Source organism: Palaemon carinicauda, chromosome 14, assembly GCF_036898095.1.
Source record: "Palaemon carinicauda isolate YSFRI2023 chromosome 14, ASM3689809v2, whole genome shotgun sequence".
In the NCBI taxonomy this organism is placed as follows: Eukaryota; Metazoa; Arthropoda; class Malacostraca; order Decapoda; family Palaemonidae; genus Palaemon; species Palaemon carinicauda.
In genome coordinates this window covers 17,463,923-17,484,478 of record NC_090738.1, presented here as the reverse complement: position 1 = coordinate 17,484,478, position 20,556 = coordinate 17,463,923, and the positions used below count along the sequence as shown (strand labels likewise).

Below are 20,556 nucleotides of genomic sequence, written 5' to 3'. Positions count from 1 at the left end.
AAAAAATCTATGTGAAATAAATGATTGAATGAACAATGGTAGCTCTCCTCATAATCCCAAATTATGAATGGTTTTAAGTATACCATATCTCCATGTAGTATCATATGCCTTTTCAAGGTAAAAAAAAGACAGATACATGGTGCTGTTTGGAAGCAAAGGCTTCACAAATAGAGGACTCGAGTCGTATCAACACATCAGTTGTTGAGTGCATTTTAATAAATCCACACTGAATAGGTGATGAAATACCCTTCTATTGAAGGTACCAAGTCAGTCTTGCATTAACCATCTTCTCCATGATCTTACATAAACAAGATATCAACGCAGGTCGATAGTTTGCTGCCAAAAGCTTATCCTTACCGGGTTTTAAACAGGCTAAAATAATGGCTAGTTCCCAAACACTTGGATAACTATGGTCATACTATATTTTATTAATAATGCTTAAAATAATAACTTAGTATTAACAGGTTGTTAGATCTTAAACTAGGCAGGATCAAGAAATGACAGTCAGCGTTGTTTCGTATCTTCAATGCAACTGATGCTGCTGCATCATGCACAGCGGAAGGAAGTAAAGGTAGCCCGTGACGTAGACAATGACGTCACTTATGTGGGCGGAGCTTAGGCGCTGCAAGCAGCCTCATCTTACATCTCCCTCCCAAAATATTACGAGGGTAATATTTTCAAAACTTATAAATGACAATATCAAAAGCAGATATGACAAACAAAATTCTATACTTTCTTAATGTAAAACATCAGACATATAAGGTAAATCATAATCGTAATAATTAATGGTAACGTGGAGAGAGAGAGAGAGAGAGAGAGAGAGAGAGAGAGAGAGAGAGAGAGAGAGAGAGAGAGAGAGAGAGAGCGTAACCTCAAATGAAACAATAATTACATCAGCATTGTAAGATGTGCACTAAAATTGAGTCGTGAATGCAACACCAACTTAACTTAAAATTTCCTACAAAATATAATTTTGTAAATATGAAATCAATGCACATCTAAGTGCAGTAAAATAAAACAGAATTTTTCATTTTATAAATGCAAGATCAAAGCAGAGATAATTAAACATAATCAATCATCCAGGCAGGGGCCTCTCTCTTCCTTGGAGGCCATACCTCTGGCGCTGATGGGGGAAACTTAGGCTCATGACCCACTTCGTCGTCGGTAGGAGTGGCTCCTCTTGTCTCATTGACGGGCAGTTCAGTGACCTCGAGGTGTCTTCTGTTCCTTATGGACGGACGCCCACTACCATCTAGTCTCACGATGTACTGTCTATGAGGTCGTTGCTCGACTATGATTCCCAGCCTGTCCCAGGCCTTGGTCATCTGGTTCTGAATCCTAACGTGAGTGCCTGGCTGTAAGGGGGTTAGCCTCCTGTCGCTGCCGCTTTCAATTATCTTCTCATTTTTCTCTGCTACTTGAAGTTCTCTTTTTCTAATGGATTTTCTCCAGTGTTGGTCTATCATATAGTTGAGTTTCGCCGTCGGTACACCATCCTGTAACTGTCTCCCAGTTGCCAGTTGCGCCGGAGATTTATTTATACCTCTTAAAGGCGTGTTCAGGTATTGTAGAATGGCCAATGATACCTTGTCGTTATCGAGGCTTCCAGTCCCACTGATGTTCTAATTATCCTTTTCGCGGACTTAACCGCGGCCTCGGCTCTACCATTTGACTGCGGATAGTGGGCCGATGATAGGTGTATGTCAACTCTCCATCTCCTGTAGAAGGTCATCATCTCTTCACTCACCAGGTTGGTGCCGCCGTCGGCAGACAATTGTTCGGGTGCTCCCCATCGAGTGAAGTAATGCCTAAGTTTTGTCATGACCTTTGCAGACGAGGTGCCATTGGGGAAGTGGGCTATTTCTAGCCAGCCTGTAAGCCTGTCACAATATGCCATATACATGCGTCCTTCGAGCTGAAACAGGTCCATGACAGTCTGTTGGAACGGATACTCTGGGGCAGGGGTCATTTTCATGACTTCAGCAGGAAGTGATGGTGCATGGGCGTCACACGATGTACATCGTGAACGATGATGCTGGAGGTCACCCTTGATGCCTGGCCAATAGACTGAATGTCTCGCTCTCCTCAACATTGTATCTAGGCCTTGATGTCCAGCATGGAGGTTGGCGGTTATCTGGTGACGGAGCTCTTCGGGAATGACAAGGTGGATGCAGTTGTTGTTGAAACAGTATGTGACCAGGTTGCCAGATATAGAGAGACGTTCTCTGATGCCGTAGAAGGGCCTCAAACATGCAATTTCTTGAGATTTCTTCGGGTTCCAATCCCCTGCATTCACTCGAGCGACTAGCAGCTGATATGCTGGGTCGTCCAGGGCTGCCTCTTCAACACTTTTCTCGTCTATAGTGCACTGCTCCTGTAGGTTTTCTGCAATTACTGACACCATAGCAATCGTTAATTCTTCGTTGAAGCTCGCATCCTGTCTATCTGGCGTCGTCCTCAGGGTAGGAAAACGAGAGAGAAAGTCAGCAGCATGATTTCTCTTGCCTGGTAGATATTTAACGTTGAAATTATACAATAATGTTTTCTCCTTTAATCTAAACAGTCTGGGGTTGGTAATGTCGCCGAGACTCCTATTGCCTAGTAACTTGACTAAAGGGCGGTGGTCCGTGACAATGGTTAAGTTCGGGCAGCCCAATAAGAACAACCTTGCCTTTTTTAAGCACCAAGCCACTGCAAGGGCTTCCCCCTCCACAGCTGCATACCCAGACTCGGCGGGCGTGAGGAACCGACTGCCACAAAGTGCTATTCTCCAACCATCTCTACAACAGAAGGGGGTTTCGACGGAGGTACAACTGCAATATTGTTGGAGGATGACGAAGCCCACCCCCTCCTTACTCCAGTCAGTGACTGCAACAGTCGGCCGCAGCTTATCGTAGTAGGTGAGGCCGTCCTTGGCCAACTTGTAGAAGATGTCTTGCACTTGACGAAACTTTTCCTGAAGGTGCTCATCCCAATAAACCTGTTTGCCCGAGGGCTTCTTCAGCAGGTCTCTAAAGTGGGTCATGATGGGCGCCGTTGTCAGGAAGGGGGCCAGCTGATTGACAAAACCATACCATGACCTGATGTCGGATATTGTGGGCTTTTGGGGCATAGAAAAACTTTTTATGGCAGATAAATAATCTTCTGAAGGCTTGTAGGAGTCCCAACCGACGTCGAATCCGACAAATTCCACTTCTTTCTTGCAAAACTTGAATTTTTCTGGTTTCAAAGTGATGCCCTTGTATGCACAGACAGTGAGGAAGTCGTACACATGCCAAAAGGCTCTTTCTACGCTCGAATCGTACAGAAGTGTATCGTCCACACACAAACTTCCTGGGTACTTCTTCAATGGCATCATCGAAACGGCGTGTATATGCGTCGGAGGCAGAACAATGTCCCATTGGTGTCCTTCGGTATTGGTACCTACCCCAAGGTGTGATGAACGTGGTTAGGGGTATGCTCTCCTTGTCCAGTTCTACCTGGTGAAATCCCCAATAGGCGTCGGCCACAGTCTTGTATGAGCAAAGGGGAATGCTGGATACCGTATCGAAGGGCGTAGGGGTATGGCGCGTCTCCCTTCTACAACTTGCATTAAGTTTTTGGTAGTCGACCGTACGTCTGGGTTGCCCCGTTTTCTTGGCCACGACCACCATACGTGAACACCATTCCGTGGGCTCTCCAGGGGGAGCTCTTTGTAGGACCCCTCTCTTGACGTCCTCCTCCAACTGGGATTTCACCTCCTTTTCCCAGTGCTTAGGTACCGACGCAGGTGTGTGGCAGGCGTAAGGAACTGCGTCAGGTAATAAGTGAATATGGTGGGGTTCCCCATCCATTACCGGGAGGGGTTCTCTCTTAGTGTTGAAAGTCGTACTTGAGAAATGGGCTAATAACCAGTTTTCTAATCGGGCAATATTCTCCTCACTAGGGGGAAACGGAATGGCCGACGGTCTCACGGGTTGATCAGTTGCTTCCGCTAATGTAAGGGTTGTACTAGCTGCTGCGGGGGAAGAGTCCGTGAAGGGAGCGTGGTTAGGAAATGTTTCTGGCACAAGACCAAGTTTCTTGCAAGCATCCAGGGATAGATAAAAATCAATGGAGGACTTTACGAAGTATACTTCCTGAGTTGTATGCCTCCCCTTGTATTCTATGGTGCAAGAGGTTGAACCTAAACACTTCAGATGCAGGTTGGCGAAGTCTCGCAATCCTCCCTTTAACCTCAGCTTAGCTGGTTTTATGTTCAACGTCGCAAGAATAGCGGGTCCTGCAACACAAACCTGGGCACCAGTGTCCGGCACCGCTCGGACACAGGACCACTCTCCCAAGTTGGCCAAGCATACATCAACACGAATAGTGGGTTGTGGGGAGGGCCCATTCCGCAACCTTGCCTCTGCCGCCACGACTATTGCAATCACTGCACCCGCTATGTCCGACTCCTCGGCCAGACCACTAACGTTATTCCTGGCCCTCCGCCCTCTGCAACACTTCTTCAGGTGACTGGTTTTACCGCACCCGTAACATGTCGTTCTTCTTGCGGGACATGAAGAATACCCAGGGCTATGACGAGTACCACAATTACCACAAAGACGCGATTGTACTTTTACAGAGGTACTCCTGTCACACTTAGCAAGGGCGGCTGCCACCTCCACCTCGTGTTCCTCCTCGAACCCACCGAGAGCAGCCGCTCTAGGGGAGCTGCTAAGCCATGCCCTATTACGAAGGGCGTCGTCACGGGCGCCCTCGAATGCACTGCACATGACTCTAAGGGAATCGATATCACGGATATTATTGCATGATTGAAACACTTGCCTTTTGAGCACTTTATCACTTAGGCCTACCATGAGGTTGCGCAAAAGCATATATTCGGATAAATCATGATTGCAATTAGGGCATGTGAATGCACAATCAGTAGCCTTTTGCGTACACTTGATGAAATAATCATTAAAGGACTCACTAGGCTCTTGGGCCAAATAAAAAAACTCGAGCCACTGCACCGCTTGGTTAGAAGCTTTCACTACCATTTGCTTAACCGCATTGAATGCCCCTTCAGTAGACAGGGCACTCCACTGGGCGTCAGTATACCTAGAATCGAGGGCACGTTGCAATATCGGAACACAATGCAGCCTTATATAGTGAACTGCCTCGATAGGCTTCAACCTACAGAGTTGCAACCAACACTCCATTGACCGTTTCCAAGACCTGAAGGCTGCAGGGGACACCTCAGCCTCGCACTTTTCCGGAGCTGCAGACGAAGGGATCCTTGGTTGGGGGACATTGGTACCCCGGAGTGACAACGCTGTTATCTCGGCCTGAAGATTCTGGATGGCTTGTTGCTGGGTTTGCAACACTTGGTGAGCCTGCATCACGGAAGCCGGCGACATCCTGACGCCGGTTCCTGTCCTTGCAATCCTGCCCCTAGGGGATGCAAATGAGAGTCGTCTCGACGGTGGTGCCATGCTGTGCCACGGTTATTACAGTAGGTCCTCTTAATATCCTACTCACTGCGCCATGTTAGATCTTAAACTAGGCAGGATCAAGAAATGACAGTCAGCGTTGTTTCGTATCTTCATTGCAACTGATGCTGCTGCATCATGCACAGCGGAAGGAAGTACAGATAGCCTGTGACGTAGACAATGACGTCACTTATGTGGGTGGAGCTTAGGCGCTGCAAGCAGCCTCATCTTACACAGGTACATGTATAATCATTGCATATGGAATTCCATCGGGTCCAGGGGCTGTAGCATTACAAGTAGTAAGTGCGGAATCAAATTTTCTTTCAGTAAGAGAATTGTATGACTCTTCCCTACCTGTTGCAAAATTTAAAATTTTCTTTTCTTAAATGCCCCTATACTGAAGACCAGGAGCTGCTTCACACTTGCATGATACATTTGAGAAATAATCAGCCAGGACATTGCTAACCTCATTTGCATTAAGTCAAATACGTACTGACCATTCACCTTTAGATTTGAACTTGGGGGAGCAATTTCCCCAAGTTCGAGAGCCCTCTTGCCCGTCACCAAGCTTCAGCATGGAAACGATGTACTATGCTGAAGCTCAATGACTTCATCAAGGCATTCTCTCGTTAATAGGGCCGACATCTGTGGAATGCCTATGCGCTTCCCACCCTTTCTGTCTGAAGAGGAGATTCATTCATAGACGACATCAACAAAGCGATCGATGACCCTGATAGTTCCACCGTAGTAGTAAGCAGAATAACACCCAAATACTTTATTCCCATCTGTTCTCTCCTTTCCAAAACTACTCATAACACGATCAATCGTGTCCCTACGACCTCTCACCTGGAGGGTATTCAAAGAGCCTTTTAGCAAACACTAACTAAAAGGATGGCTGGATACCCCAGTAGGTCGTCGTTCGCCTCCCATCAGGCGAAGTTGTCTATCAACTAAGGTTGAGATCATGGAAAAAGCCCTCAGGCGAAGTTGTCTATCAACTAAGGTTGAGATCATGGAAAAAGCCCTCGCACCACTCAATATCTCTCCCCCATTGATGTACTTCGGGGAGGAAAGAACTGACAGGATGCCACTCAGCTTTGAGCCTTGCCTTCTATTTTGAACAGAGTCAACTTTTCCTCACCAGAACTGTCACTCCATTTTCAGTGTTGAGCTTACTGGTCACCAAATCAGAAGTTAGACCACCTTCTCGAAGTGTAGTTCTTATACCACAATCTTGGAAAGTACTTTTTACAGCTAGTTAGTCCTGAGAATATGACTTGACTCTTAAGACAGTTCTATCCTTCTCACTTTGGCCTCAGCTATGAGTGCCAGCAAAGGACCATGGTCTTCCAAGACATATCTCAGCCAGGGGATGGAGGTCTAGTAACACTCGACTTCATCCTTGAGTATGTTGCCAAGCTTCAGACTCCAAAGGTTTGGGCCCTTCTGGATTGAATGCCTCCATTCCTTATCCTCTGACACATACCATTTGTTACTATGTACTATAAGAGCACGGAGGCGTCACCTTATATGATCTGTGGTAGCTCACCTGGACATGAACAAGTTCCCGTGAATATGGGCAAGGTCAAGAGGAGAATCGCCATGAATACAATCTCTTCTTGGATCCGACAGGTTATAGATTGATCCCTGAACCTAGACTCTCCTCCAGAAGTTCTTAGACCCAGAGCTCATAATGTTGAGGGCATAGTATGTCTCTAGCATTTAAAAATGTTATTTTCATTAGTAAAATAAATTTTTGAATATACTTACCCGATGATCATATAGCTGTCAGCTCTGCTGCCCGACAGAAAAACCTACGGGCGGAATACGCCAGCGATCGCTATACAGGTGGGGGTGTACATCAACAGCGCCATCTGTCAAGTAGGTACTCAAGTACTCGATGTCAACACAGAACCAATTTTCTCCTCTGTCCACTGGGTCTCTATTGGGGAGGACGGGTGGGTCCTTTAATTTATGATCATAGGGTAAGTACTGTATATTCAAAAATTTATTTTACTAATGAAAATAACATTTTTCAATATTAAACTTACCCGATGATCATATAGCTGATTCACACCCAGGGGGGTGGGTAGAGACCAGCATTACATGTTGACATTATTATGAGCTAAGTATTCCGTATTTCATTTTAGCAGTTATTCAAAATAACAAACCTAAAATAAATAAGTACCTGGTAAGGAAGTCGACTTGAACAATTACTCTGCCTTTTTAAGTACGTCTTCCTTACTGAGCCTCGCGATCCTCATAGGATGCTGAGCGACTCCTAGGAGCTGAAGTATGAAGGGTTGCAACCCATACTAAAGGTCCTCATCAAAACCTCTAATCTAGGCGCTTCTCAAGAAATGACTTTGACCACCCGCCAAATCAAGTAGGATGCGAAAGGCTTCTTAGCCTTCCGGACAACCCAAAAACAATAATAAAACATTTCAAGAGAAAGATTAAAAAGGTTATGGAATTAGGGAATTGTAGTGGTGGAGCCCTCACCACTACTGCACTCGTTGCTACGAATGGTCCCAGATTGTAGCAGTTCTCGTAAAGAGACTGGACATTCTTAAGATAAAAGACGCGAACACTGATTTGCTTTTCCAATAGGTTGCGTCGAATATCTTTGCAGAGATCTATTTTATTTAAAGGCCACGGAAGTTGCGACAGCTCTAACTTCGTGTGTCCTTACCTTCAGCAAAGCTTGGTCTTCCTCATTCAGATGGGAATGAGCTTCTCGTATTAACAGTCTGATAAAATAGGATAAAGCATTCTCTGACATAGGCAAAGATGGATTCTTAACTGAACACCATAAAGCTTCAGACGGGCCTCGGAAAGGTTTTTAAATAGAACTTAAGAGCTCTTACAGGACATAATACTCTTTTTAGTTCATTTCCAACCATACGATAAGTTTGGAATATCGAACGATATTGGTCAAGGCCGAGAAGGCAGCTCGTGTTTGGCTAGAAAACCAAGTTGTAGAACATGTAGCCGTTTCGGATGAGAATCCGATGTTCTTGCTGAAGGCATGAATCTCACTGACTCTTTTAGCTGTGGTTAAGCATATCAGGAAAAGAGTCTTAAAGGTGAGATCTATCAGGGAGGCTGATTGAAGCGGTTCGAACCTGTCTGACATAAGGAATCTTAGTACCACGTCTAAATTCCAACCAGGTGTAACCAAACGACGCTCCTTCGTGGTCTCAAAAGACTTAAGGAGGTCCTGTAGATCTTTATTGTTGGAAAGATCTAAGCCTCTGTGACGGAAGACTGATGCCAACATGCTTCTGTAACCCTTGATAGTGGGAGCTGAAAGAGATCGTTCTTTCCTCAGATATAAGAGAAAGTCAGCTATTTGAGTTACAGAGGTACTGGTCGAGGATACGGATACTGACTTGCACCAGTTTCGGAAGATTTCCCACTTCGATTGGTAGATTCTAAGGGTGGATGTTCTCCTAGCTCTAGCAAACGCTCTGGTTGCCTCCTTTGAAAAGCCTCTAGCTCTTGAGAGTCTTTCGATAGTCTGAAGGCAGTCAGACGAAGAGCGTGGAGGCCTTGGTGTACCTTCTTTACGCGTGGCTGACGTAGAAGGTCCACCCTTAGGGGAAGTGTTCTGGGAACGTCTACTAGCCATCGAAGTACCTCGGTGAGTCATTCTCTCGCGGGCCAGAGGGAAGCAACTAGCGTCAACCTTGTCCCTTCGTGAGAGGCGAACTTCTGCAGTACCTTGTTGACAATCTTGAATGGAGGGAATGCATATAGATCTAGATGTGACCAATCTAGTAGAAAGGCATCTATATGAACTACTGCTGGGTCCGGGATAGGTGAGCAAACTATTGGGAGCCTCTTGGTCATCGAGGTTGCGAAGAGATCTATGGTTGGCTGGCCCCAGGTGGCCCAAAGTCTCTTGCATACATCCTTGTGGAGGGTCCATTCTGTTGGAATTATTTGTCCCTTCCGACTGAGACAATCTGCTATGACATTCAAGTTGCCTTGGATGAACCTCGTTACTAGTGAAAAGTCTAGACCTGTTGACCAGGTGAGGAGGTCCCTTGCGATCTCGTACCATGTCAGAGAGTAGGTCCCTCCTTGCTTGGAGATGTACGTCAAAGCCGTGTGTTGTCCGAGTTCACCTCCACCACTTTGTCTTGAAGGAGAGACCTGAAGCTTTTCCAGGTCAGACGTACTGCCAGTAGCTTCTTGCAGTTGAAATGCATTGTCCTTTGTCTCGAGTTCCATAATCCCGAGCATTCCCTACCGTCTAATGTCGCACCCCAGCCTACGTCCGATGCGTCTGAGAAGAGAACGTGGTTGGGAGTCTGAACAGTCAGGGGAAGACCCTTTCTAATGTTGAAAAAGTCCTTTCACCAAGTCAGACCAGACTTTAACTTTCCGGAAATCGGGATCGAGACCGCTTTTAGCGTCTTGTCCTTTTTCCAGTGAAAAGCTAGATGGTATAGAAGAGGACGGAGGTGTAGTCTTCCTAGTGACACAAATTGAACCACGGATGACAGAGTCCTTACCAGACTCATCCACAGCCTGACAGGGCAGTGTTCCTTCTTCAGCATCTTCTGGATGGATAGCAGGGCTAGGGGTTGATCGTCTTGTTCAGCAACGTCCTCATCAGAGGGTTCCTCATCCGAAACTGATGAGGAAACGACAACGGAGTGGGCAACGTCTGACTCGCTGAATCCGGTCGCACTGGTGGATGCGTGACGGAGCCAGACGCAACATCATGGTACTGCTGCACAGTCTGTGAACTGTCAACCATGGGGACGCGAGGAAGTACAGCGTCAACCCGAAACTGTCTAGACTGTCTGGGTTGTGCAGTCAACACCCTACCGGGTTGCTGAGGTTGACGCACTGCGTCACAACAAGTCACCTCTGCTGGTTGTTGAACGTCTTCCTAGTGACACACTGAACGTCAACAACCACCTCCGAGCGTCGCTTAACGTCAACGTGCGACTGGCAACCCACACTGGGTCGCATCGGTGGAGGAACCACCTCAACTGGCGGACGCGAGTAGGATACCTCAGCGTCAACAGGGCGCACAACCAACCGGTAGGAAGGTTGTTGGCCAGAAGGTTCTTCTCCGTATTAAGTCCTCTATCAAGGACACAAGCTTGGACTGCATGTCTTGCAGCAAAGCCCATTAGGGTCTACGGGAGCAGGTGTGGCAACAGACGGGGTTAGCGACTGAAGCGGAACCATTTACCATCCCTGGAAGCCTTGTTATGTGTGACATAATAGTACAGCAAAACTTCAAAGGCTCGACAAAAGTTCATAGGAGGCTAAGCAGCTTAAGGCTCCTCTCCAAATGACAGAGTCCTCAAAGGAATATCAGTAGGAGGGAGAACAGCACTTTCTCATCTACAGGAACCTTGTCCGAGAAAAGCTAGGTTATCTCAGTGAGGGTCTCACTGGTGCATTAGCAGCAGACCAGAAGGCAACGTTATGTAACTGCATGACAGTCTGTGAACTGTCAAAAACTGAACTGTCAACCACAACAGGTGCGTGAGGACATGCAGCACTGGTGCATTAGCAGCAGACCAGAAGGCAACGTTATGTAACTGCAGACAGTCTGTGAACTGTCAAAAAACTGAACTGTCAACCACAACAGGCGCGTGAGGACATACAGCACTGGTGCATTAGTAGCAGACCAGAAGGCAACGTTATGTAACTGCTTGACAGTCTGTGAGCTGGCAACAACCAAAGCTGTGTGGGGAAGCCTCAACTCCTGACTGACTAGTCTGCTGCGGGCGAGTGGCGGTAACCACAGTGGGTTGCGGAGGCTGACGCACCGTGTCAAAACACGGCAGCTTAACTCCACCCTCCTGTTGTTGTGGTAGCACACGCACGTCAACGGAGTGCTCCGTGCGTCTGTGGGAGTCAGCATGCGTCTGGCAGGGTCGACTGCGCATGGGTGGAGGAGCTCTCACAGCCAGAGTGTGGGAGCAGGCAGCCGCAGCGTCTGCTGGGCGCACAACCGTGGCAGGTTGTAGGCAAACGGGTGCATCGTCATCCTTCTCCGCAGTCGGAGTGTGGGAGCAGGCAGCCTCAGCGTGAGCTGGGCGCACAACCGTGGCAGGTTGTAGGCTAACGGGTGCAGCGTTAACCTTCTCCGCACGAAACTCCTGCATAACCGCAGCTAATTGAGTCTGCATAGACTGCAGTAAAGACCACTTAGGGTCTACAATAGCGGGTGCGGCAACAGACGGAGTTACTGCCTGTTGCGGTACCACCTTGCCTCTCTTGGGAGGTGTGCAGTCGTCGGATGACTGCAGCGAGTCCAAACTGACCCAGTGGCTACACCTGGGCCGTTGGACTTGCGCGGAAGGGACCGACTTGCACTTAATAAGCTGCGAGACCTTGGTCCAAGGTTTCTTACGAGAAACCTCTTCCGCAGACGAGAAGTAAATGGGCTCTCTCGTCTTTGTGTGGGTGGGGCGATCTTGGTAGATACGCCCGAAACCACGGAGGGAAAAACGTCTGTTCGTTGATCAAGGCCTGAGGAACCCATAAGTCGTTCGACATTACTTCTCCCCTGGGCTTGGGAGCTTGCAAGAGGTCCCGGACTAGGTGAACGACAGGCACGAACAGACGAACCCTCGGACGCAACACTGTAACACTTTGCGCATATCACTTTATCACTTTGATTTTCTGTTTTGCACTTATTTCACTGAAATCGAAACTTTTACTGATTTCTACCTGAAACACGCAATCCTACCCTTCATTAAAAGGTAGTAATTGCGAAAACAGTCGTACAGTGAACCCTCGCTACTTCGCGGTTCGACAATCGCGGATTCACCACTTCGCGGGGTTTTCCCATAACCCATATATATATACATATCGCGGATTTTCCGGAAAATTCGAAAATACCGCGAAATCTGAAGATAACCAAATACGATATTTTGTTACCTGTAATTCCATTAATACTGTAATTAGTAATATCTGCTCTTACTGATTGTTCATTGCATTACATATGATATATAATTCAGCACAGAAAGAAATAAAACACGAAAAGAGAATGTGATCATACGATAATTCAGTACGTAGTAAAATTAAATCGAACATGAAACGCAAATCAGATGCAGTCATACCATATTAGAATGGTGTGTACTGTAATGGATGTGCTTCTTTTCCATGAATCTTTTGTATGTATACGTACGTAGTACAGTACTGCATCCAATAATATTCTTTGTTGCAAAAATCACATTTCGAATAAGTACTGTAAGCGTACGAGAGAGAGAGAGAGAGAGAGAGAGAGAGAGAGAGAGAGAGAGAGAGAGAGAGAGAGAGAGAGAGAGAGAGAGAGGCGTAAAATAGCGTACGTACGTAAATTTTTATTATTATTGTTATTATTATTATTATTGTTGTTGTTGTTAATAAAATTATTATTGTTATTATTATTAATCATTATTATTATTATTATTACTGTACAGTATTATTATCATTATTTATTATTATTACGGTACTGTATTGTACTTAATCTACGTACGTTCAGTATGCGCGGGGGCATCTTCTATGAGTAACCAACGCGCCATAGTACTAAGACGGGTTGTGATTGGTTCAAGCGCTGATAGATGACGAATCAAAACTCAAGTTTTGTTATCTAGCCTGTGATTGGTGTTTTGCCCGCATCTTCTACCCGCAGCATCAAAGTTCTCGCGGGGCTGCATCGTTCACTTTCTCTTTCCGCGTATTGCTGAGTAGACGTTCTTAACTTTGTGAAGTTTAATCTGTGCTGTGTGCGACTGTTTTAAGTTGAACTTTTTGTTGAACTTTCTGTTACAATGGCTCCCAAGCGTTCTGCTTCTAGTAAGGCTGGTAGTGAGCCTAAACGCCACCGAAGAATGATGACGATAGCTGAGAAGGTTACGCTTCTCGACATGTTAAAAGATGGTAGAAGTTACGCGGCCGCCGGCCGCCATTTTGGCATCAACGAATCCACCGTTCGCTACATCAAGAAGGACGAGGCGAACATTAGAAAGACTGCTGCAATCACCTTTAGCAGATCAGCGAAGCGAGTCGTTACAACGCGTAATAAAACGATCGTACGCATGGAAGGTGCTTTAGCTGTGTGGATTGCCGACTGCCGGAAGAAGAACATAGCGTTGGATACGAACACCATCCAAACAAAGGCTTTGAGCTTGTATGAGAATTTTGCTGCAAAGGAACCTAAAGAGGACGACGGCAACCATGCTGAAGATGATGATGATGCAGATGATCCTCAACCAGGGACATCCACTGATTCCCAGCCTCAGAAACGTTTTTCCGCAAGCAAAGGATGGTTCGCGAAGTTTCAGAAACGCTTCGCCCTGAAAAGCGTTTCCCTGCATGGGGAGTCTGCTTCCGCTGACACTGCCGCTGCTGAAACTTACGTGAACCAGACTTTCAAGAACATTATCGCTGAAGGTGGATACAAGCTGGAACAAGTGTTTAATATGGATGAAACCGGCTTGTTTTGGAAGAGAATGCCGTCGCGAACTTTCCTGTTCAAAGAGGAAGCCAAAGCCTCTGGCTTTAAGGCATTCAAGGATCGCGTTACCCTCGTGATGTGTGGCAATGCTGCTGGATTTTTGTTAAAGCCGGGGCTTATTTATAAGTCGAAAAATCCTCGCGCTTTGAAAAACAAAAATAAGAATCTCCTTCCCGTGTACTGGATGCATAATCAAAAAGCATGGATTACGAAGATGCTGACCTCCAACTGGTTCCACCAGTGTTTCATCCCGCAAGTCCATGAATATCTCTTAGAGAAGGGCTTGCCATTCAAGATCCTTCTCCTTATGGATAACGCTGGTGGACACGCAACTGACCTGTCGCGTGAGGGCGTTCAGGTTGAGTTCCTGCCACCCAACACCACGTCATTAATTCAACCAATGGACCAGGGGGTTATCAGGGCGTTCAAGGCCCTCTACACGAAGAATACCTTGGCGGACCTCGTTGCGTGTGTGGATGCTGCCCAAGATGACGAGGATGAAGACTTCAACTTGAAGGCGTACTGGCGGCAGTACACCATAGCCACGTGCCTGCAGAATATTCAAAAGGCACTTCAAGAGATGAAACCTGCAACCGTAAATGCGAGCTGGAAGAAGCTGTGGCCCGATATTGTTTACGACGACAAGGGATTTACTCCGTCGGAAATCCAACACTCTGCAATACGGAAATCTGTGCAGTTGGCTGCCATAATTGGGGGTGACGGGTTTGGCGACATGACGACTGAAGACGTCGACGAGTTGTTGGACTGCCATTCCCAGCCCCTAACTGACGCAGACCTCGAAGACCTGACGAAATCGGCAAGTGAGGAAGAGAGTGAGGGTACCCAGGAAGAGACCCAAGAAAATGTCGAAGAAACGGGCTTAACATTAGAACGGCTCGCCAAGTTCTGCAACCATATGAAGGAGGCGAAAGAAATGTTGCAAGAGTGGGACGAGGATATGGTTCGCTCGATGCAATTCTGCAACAAGGTTGATGACATCACGACTCCCTACAGGATGCTCTTGGATCGAAAAAAGAAGCAGCGGCAACAACTTCCGATCACAATGTTTTTTCAGCCTCGCAAAAAAGAGCCAGTTCCTCCTGCTAGTACGCCTTCGGAAGAAATTGAAGAAGTTGAAGAGGTGTCCCAGGAAAAGACACCTCCGTCTGAAGAGACGTAAAATACTATCATTGACTGCACAGTAGAACACATCATCAGCTTCATCATCATCATTTCTACTGTGCAGCAAATTCATCGCCATCGTCATTCAAGTTTTTCTTGAACTTCTTTCGTGGTGAGTACAGTAACAATCTTTATTTTTTACTTTAACCTGTTTTATAGTTTAGTAATGTACGTACTGTATGCATTAAGTTAAAGGGAAGGTTTTAAAAGTCTACATGTTGTAACCTATCATATTTTTTTTGTTTAAAATTTACATTTACGTACGTAAAACAATCTCTCTCTCTCTCTCTCTCTCTCTCTCTCTCTCTCTCTCTCTCTCTCTCAAATTGTTTTCCTGCTTTGCTACGTACAAGTACTGTATAATTTATATTTGTAAGGTAACATATTTTGTAAATGCTTTTACTGTAAATACTGTATGTACTGTATCATTATTTATCACTATCATCATGCGCGTTAAATGCCTTGTTTGTTCTGAGCGTGGTTGTTTACTGAGCGTACACGCCGTCGTTTCAGGCGGCGTCATAAAGAAAAAGATTTCATTTGGAAGTCCTAAGAAAAATACGTAAACTAAAACATTGGTAATAAAAAAATCAACATACAGTACTGTATAATCAATATAATCGATGCAAAAACTAACCATACGTACATATATGTGTACACTAAATGAGTTTGTTTCTTCATTATGATCAGAGATGAACGTAAACAAAACATTGGTTGCCATTTTTTATCGTGCTTTTTAGGTGTTTAGGAAACACATGATATAAAATCGCCTTTAATATTTGTGCCTGTTTTAGTTTAGGGTGCTGTAGTACATGCATTAAGTGTTCTGTACATTAAAGGGTGGTTTGTTAACAGTACTACGTACAAGGGAAGGTTTTAAAAGTCCGAATATACATGTTAAATAAATAGGTAAATATGCTGTCACTACTTCGCGGATTTTCACCTATCGCGCCCGCGTCTGGAACCTATCTACCGCGATAAACGAGGGTTCACTGTATAATGCAACAGAAAACATATATAAAGATAAAGAATTCAGTGGCTGGGAAAGAGACTAAACACTAGATCAAATAAACTACGTTTACAATCTCTCACCGCACATAGCCTGGGAACAAGAATAAAACCCTAGAAACGTTCTACCTTCTTCCCCTACAGCGACTAGGGAGGAGAGTAAAACGAGAACAACGTTACCCGCTTGAACGAAACGTTTTTTCTCCTCTCTCTCCCTCCGTCTCTATATCTCTCTCTTTCTCTCTTGATTTCGCACCTGAGAGAAGAGCCCAATTATATATCGTCAAAACATGTTATTTGCTAAAGGAAAAAACTGAAAGGTTTTCCAAATAAAAAGTTCCTTTAATTTAGAATTTAAACCATTTAAGCTAAGAAAGAATGAACGAAACGCCAGAATCGGTTTACTCTTACTGCAAAGTGAAACCGTGAAACACTCTCTCTCTCTATCGTAACGATAGAGCGCATGTTGAACGTCCTGAACGTCAACAACTGCGTAGACTAAAAAAACTAAACGTTAGTTCATCTTTGAAAACAGTACGAGACTATCAAAGAAATTCTTTCATAAAACATTAAATTTAAAAAGTTATAAATTCTTTAAAGGTAAAATACGATATAACGGGCTCAACGTTGATTAACTTCGGTTCCAAGTTAGGACCGCCTACTATCAGGAAAGGTCGCATATAAACAAAACATAAAAATTTATTTTTATATGTTGATAATAATCGAAGAAGCCTAATAAAGGCGGAGAGATATAAAATATATAGATCTATAACGTGTTAGCAAAATTACTAAAAACCTAAACACACTTCCGTCTAAGGGAAGGGTCGGCCATTTAAAAGTGAAAGAGAGTCCATACTCTCTTTGTCACCATAATTAAATCTATCCAAAACGAGTTCAAGTTTTGAAATGAAGATAAAACCCCTGCATAGCGAAAGCTCAAAACTGGAATAGTGTACTTCACCAAATAGTTGTGAAAACAAATCCAGTTAGTAACAGCGTATTTAGTAGGTCTTGCCAGTGGCACGACAGAGAGAAAATTGGTTCTGTGTTGACATCGAGTACTTGAGTACCTACTTGATAGATGGCGCTGTTGATGTACACCCCCACCTGTATAGCGATCGCTGGCGTATTCCGCCCGTAGGTTTTTCTGTCGGGCAGCAGAGCTGACAGCTATATGATCATCGGGTAAGTTTAATATTGAAAAAGAACTGCTCTGTGACACATTCTTATCAAATTGGTGTGTGGAAGCATCAGACAACCTTCACGGCCATCCCCTGTAAGACTAAACCCACAGGAACCCGGATACCTAGGTCCTGTGGTGACAGCACAACATATGGTTTAAGATACTTCGGCTCCCTTACAGGACAAGTAGCAGTCTGTCAAGGGAAGAAGTTTCCTGGGATTAGTATGGGATGAACGGCAGAGTAACTGGCATCTCTCCCTCTCGGGGTACAGCACCCAAAGAACTCTCCAAGCTGACCTCCTCCTCCTGCAGGTAAAAACCATATCCCGTGTGTAGCCTAAAATATGATATGTATTTGTAACATCCCTTTCCTCCCAGTGAGGGGGAGTAGGCCATTAGCTCTCACATACCTTGGGTCAGAATCAGCCAGTTGGTTTAGGACTTCCACCCAGCTAAGGGCAAGTCTCCTCTGTAAAGAGCAAGAGGGTTTGTATTCGTGTCAGAGCAAATAACAAATTTGGAAATAAATTATATTTTTTCTAACTAAACAAACCTTGAGCTCCTCGCATACCTGTTCCGCCATCACCTAACCCCAAAGAAAGTCCTGTCTGCAACTAAAAAGTGAAGGCATTTCACCTGTGTGTGTGTATGCGGGGAGTGGTTGGTCTACCCCCACTAGTTATACCTCGCTAAAGTGTTTTGGCTAGTTTTCCGCATTCTCCAAAATAATACCCACTGTCAAGAGCAAGGGTCTATAATTAAGAATACAAATTATTTCCAAATTTGTAATTTTTCCTAGCTATCTGAACCAGAATCCTTTAGATAGGGGGTTATGTTTTCCGGACGAAACCAGACGAATATTGAATCTTTTATTAACAAGCAGTTAAGCCCCTCACCTGTCAAAGTGTCTACACTTATGACCTTTCAGGATTGAGAGGAGTGGCTAGGAGGGAAGTACAAACCATTGTACTTTACTATCCATTTCAAGGCCAATAACACCCTCCTTTTTTAATGTAACTAATGAACTAGGCTTCTCATTAATGTGAAACCGGAACCACCAGAGTTTGAGACACCTAATTAAGAAAAATGGATTCAAGCATCTGATCTGCCTTATTGTCTTACTATATATCAAGAGATGTCATCTGAATTTTGTGGGCAAGGTGAGAACAGAAATTAAGGCATGGCAACTAGCGGAGAATGAAGAGTGTCGACCATGACATGGGGGCCTAGTGACGTTTACACCTGCCACGACCCCATTTCTGTATGGTTATCAAATAATATATAAGTTGTAGTGAATTATACTGCTCTTTGATGTAATCTAAAGAAACTGATTAGTTATTATGTTTGAATAAACTAATTTTTAGCCTCACTTGTGTTTGTTATTTAATAGGTAATTCTTATGGAAAAGAAGAGAAAAAAAAAATTTTTGTATGGCAGTTGGAGAGGTGATCGTGCTAGGGAAAGTACACCTATTGACATTTTATATTATGCCTAGAATGCTTTACCATTGTTCACTAGGTTGTCGTAATGCTTTTGTGCTGCGACTCTTGATATACTACAAGAGGGAACAAGACAACAATAAACTGAAGATTGGATTGAATAGGTTGGTATCATGTTGTCATGTTTAATCATGTATCATCATGGACATGAATAGTTAAATATTATGTATCATCAGATATTCTCTCTCTCTCTCTCTCTCTCTTATATATATATATATATATATATATATATATATATATATATATATATATATATATATATATATATACCTATATACATACATACATACATATACATATACATACACACACACACACACACACACATATATATATATATATATATATATATATATATATATATATATATATGTATATATAATTTCTTGTACTGATATAATGATAACCATACAGAAAGGTGGGCATGGCAGGGACCCACATCATGGTGGACACATGTCATTCTGCGCTAATTGCGATGTCTTGATTTCCGTTCTCACCATGCCCACAAAATCGAGATGTCATTTCTCAATATAAAGTAAGACAATAATGGGGAGTCGATGCTTGAATCCATTTTTCTTGATTAGGTCGGTGTTTCAAACTCTGGTGGTTCCGGTTTCACATTAATAAGATGCCTAGTTCAATAGTTATATGCAGATGATGCTACTCTCTTTGCATCAATTCCATTACCTAAATGTAGATCTGGGGTTGCTGAATCCCTTAATAAAGATCTAGCTAAAATTGGTGCATGGTGCAAATTATGGGGTATGAAGTTGAAGCCTAACAAAACTCAAAGTATGATTGTAAGTAGGTCAAGGAGAGGGGTTTCTCAACATCCGGATCTCAGCATTAATAATATTTCTTTAACTTTGTATACCTCTTTTAAAACTTTAGGTGTGATTCTCGACAGCAAATTTACCTTTGAGAAACACACTAGGTCTGTGTCTTCTTCAATTGCACAAAAGATTGACTTATTGAGGAAGTCTTTTAAGACTTTCGGTAATTAATCTATTCTGAAGAAGTGTGTCAATTACTTCATTCTACCTTGTCTCGAGTATTGTTCTCCTGTCTGGTCTTGAACTGCTGATTTTCATCTTAATTTGTTGGACAGGAACTTAAGAGTCTATTAAATTTCTTATTCCTGATCTAGATATCAATCTTTGGAACAGTCATTCAATTAGTTCATCATGCATGTTGCATAAGATTTTTCATAATTCTGACCATCCTTTACATTCAGATCTTCCTGGACAATTCCATCCTGTTCGTGATACTAGGCACACAGTTAATTCTAATAGTCAGGCCTTCTCCATCATGAGGCTCAATACTACATAGTATTCTAGAAGTTTTACTCCAGCTGTGACAAAGTTGTGGAATGATCTTCCTAATCAGGTATTTGAATCGGTAGAACTTGAAAAGTTCAAAGTTGTAGCAAATGTTTTTATGTTGAACAGGCTGACATAAGTCTTTTCATAGTTATATATAAATTATTTGTTTTAATGTTAATGTTTTCTAAATATTTTAATTTTTCATTATTTCTTAAATCGTTTATTCATTTCCTTATTTCCTTTCCTCACTGGGCTATTTTTCCCTGTTGAAGCCCTTGGGCTTATAGCATCCAGCTTTTCCAACAAGGGTTGTAGCTTGGCTAGTAATAATAATAATAATACTGAAACAGAGAAAGCACAAAAAGCATTAATGGCAGTTCAAATATTTGGTAGATGGAGAGCGGCAACGACTGTTCACTATCTGGGCCAAAGGCAA

At 44.0% G+C, this 20,556-nt stretch overlaps 2 protein-coding genes across 3 annotated transcripts in view; one reads left to right on the top strand and one right to left on the bottom strand.

The window, feature by feature from the left end:
• LOC137653449 (mucin-20-like) overlaps nucleotides 1-20,556 on the top strand; it is a 174,240-nt gene that overhangs the window by 79,601 nt on the left and 74,083 nt on the right. The window lies entirely within an intron of this gene.
• Ak6 (adenylate kinase isoenzyme 6) overlaps nucleotides 1-20,556 on the bottom strand; it is a 58,858-nt gene that overhangs the window by 28,703 nt on the left and 9,599 nt on the right. The gene's annotated exons all lie outside the window — the stretch shown is intronic.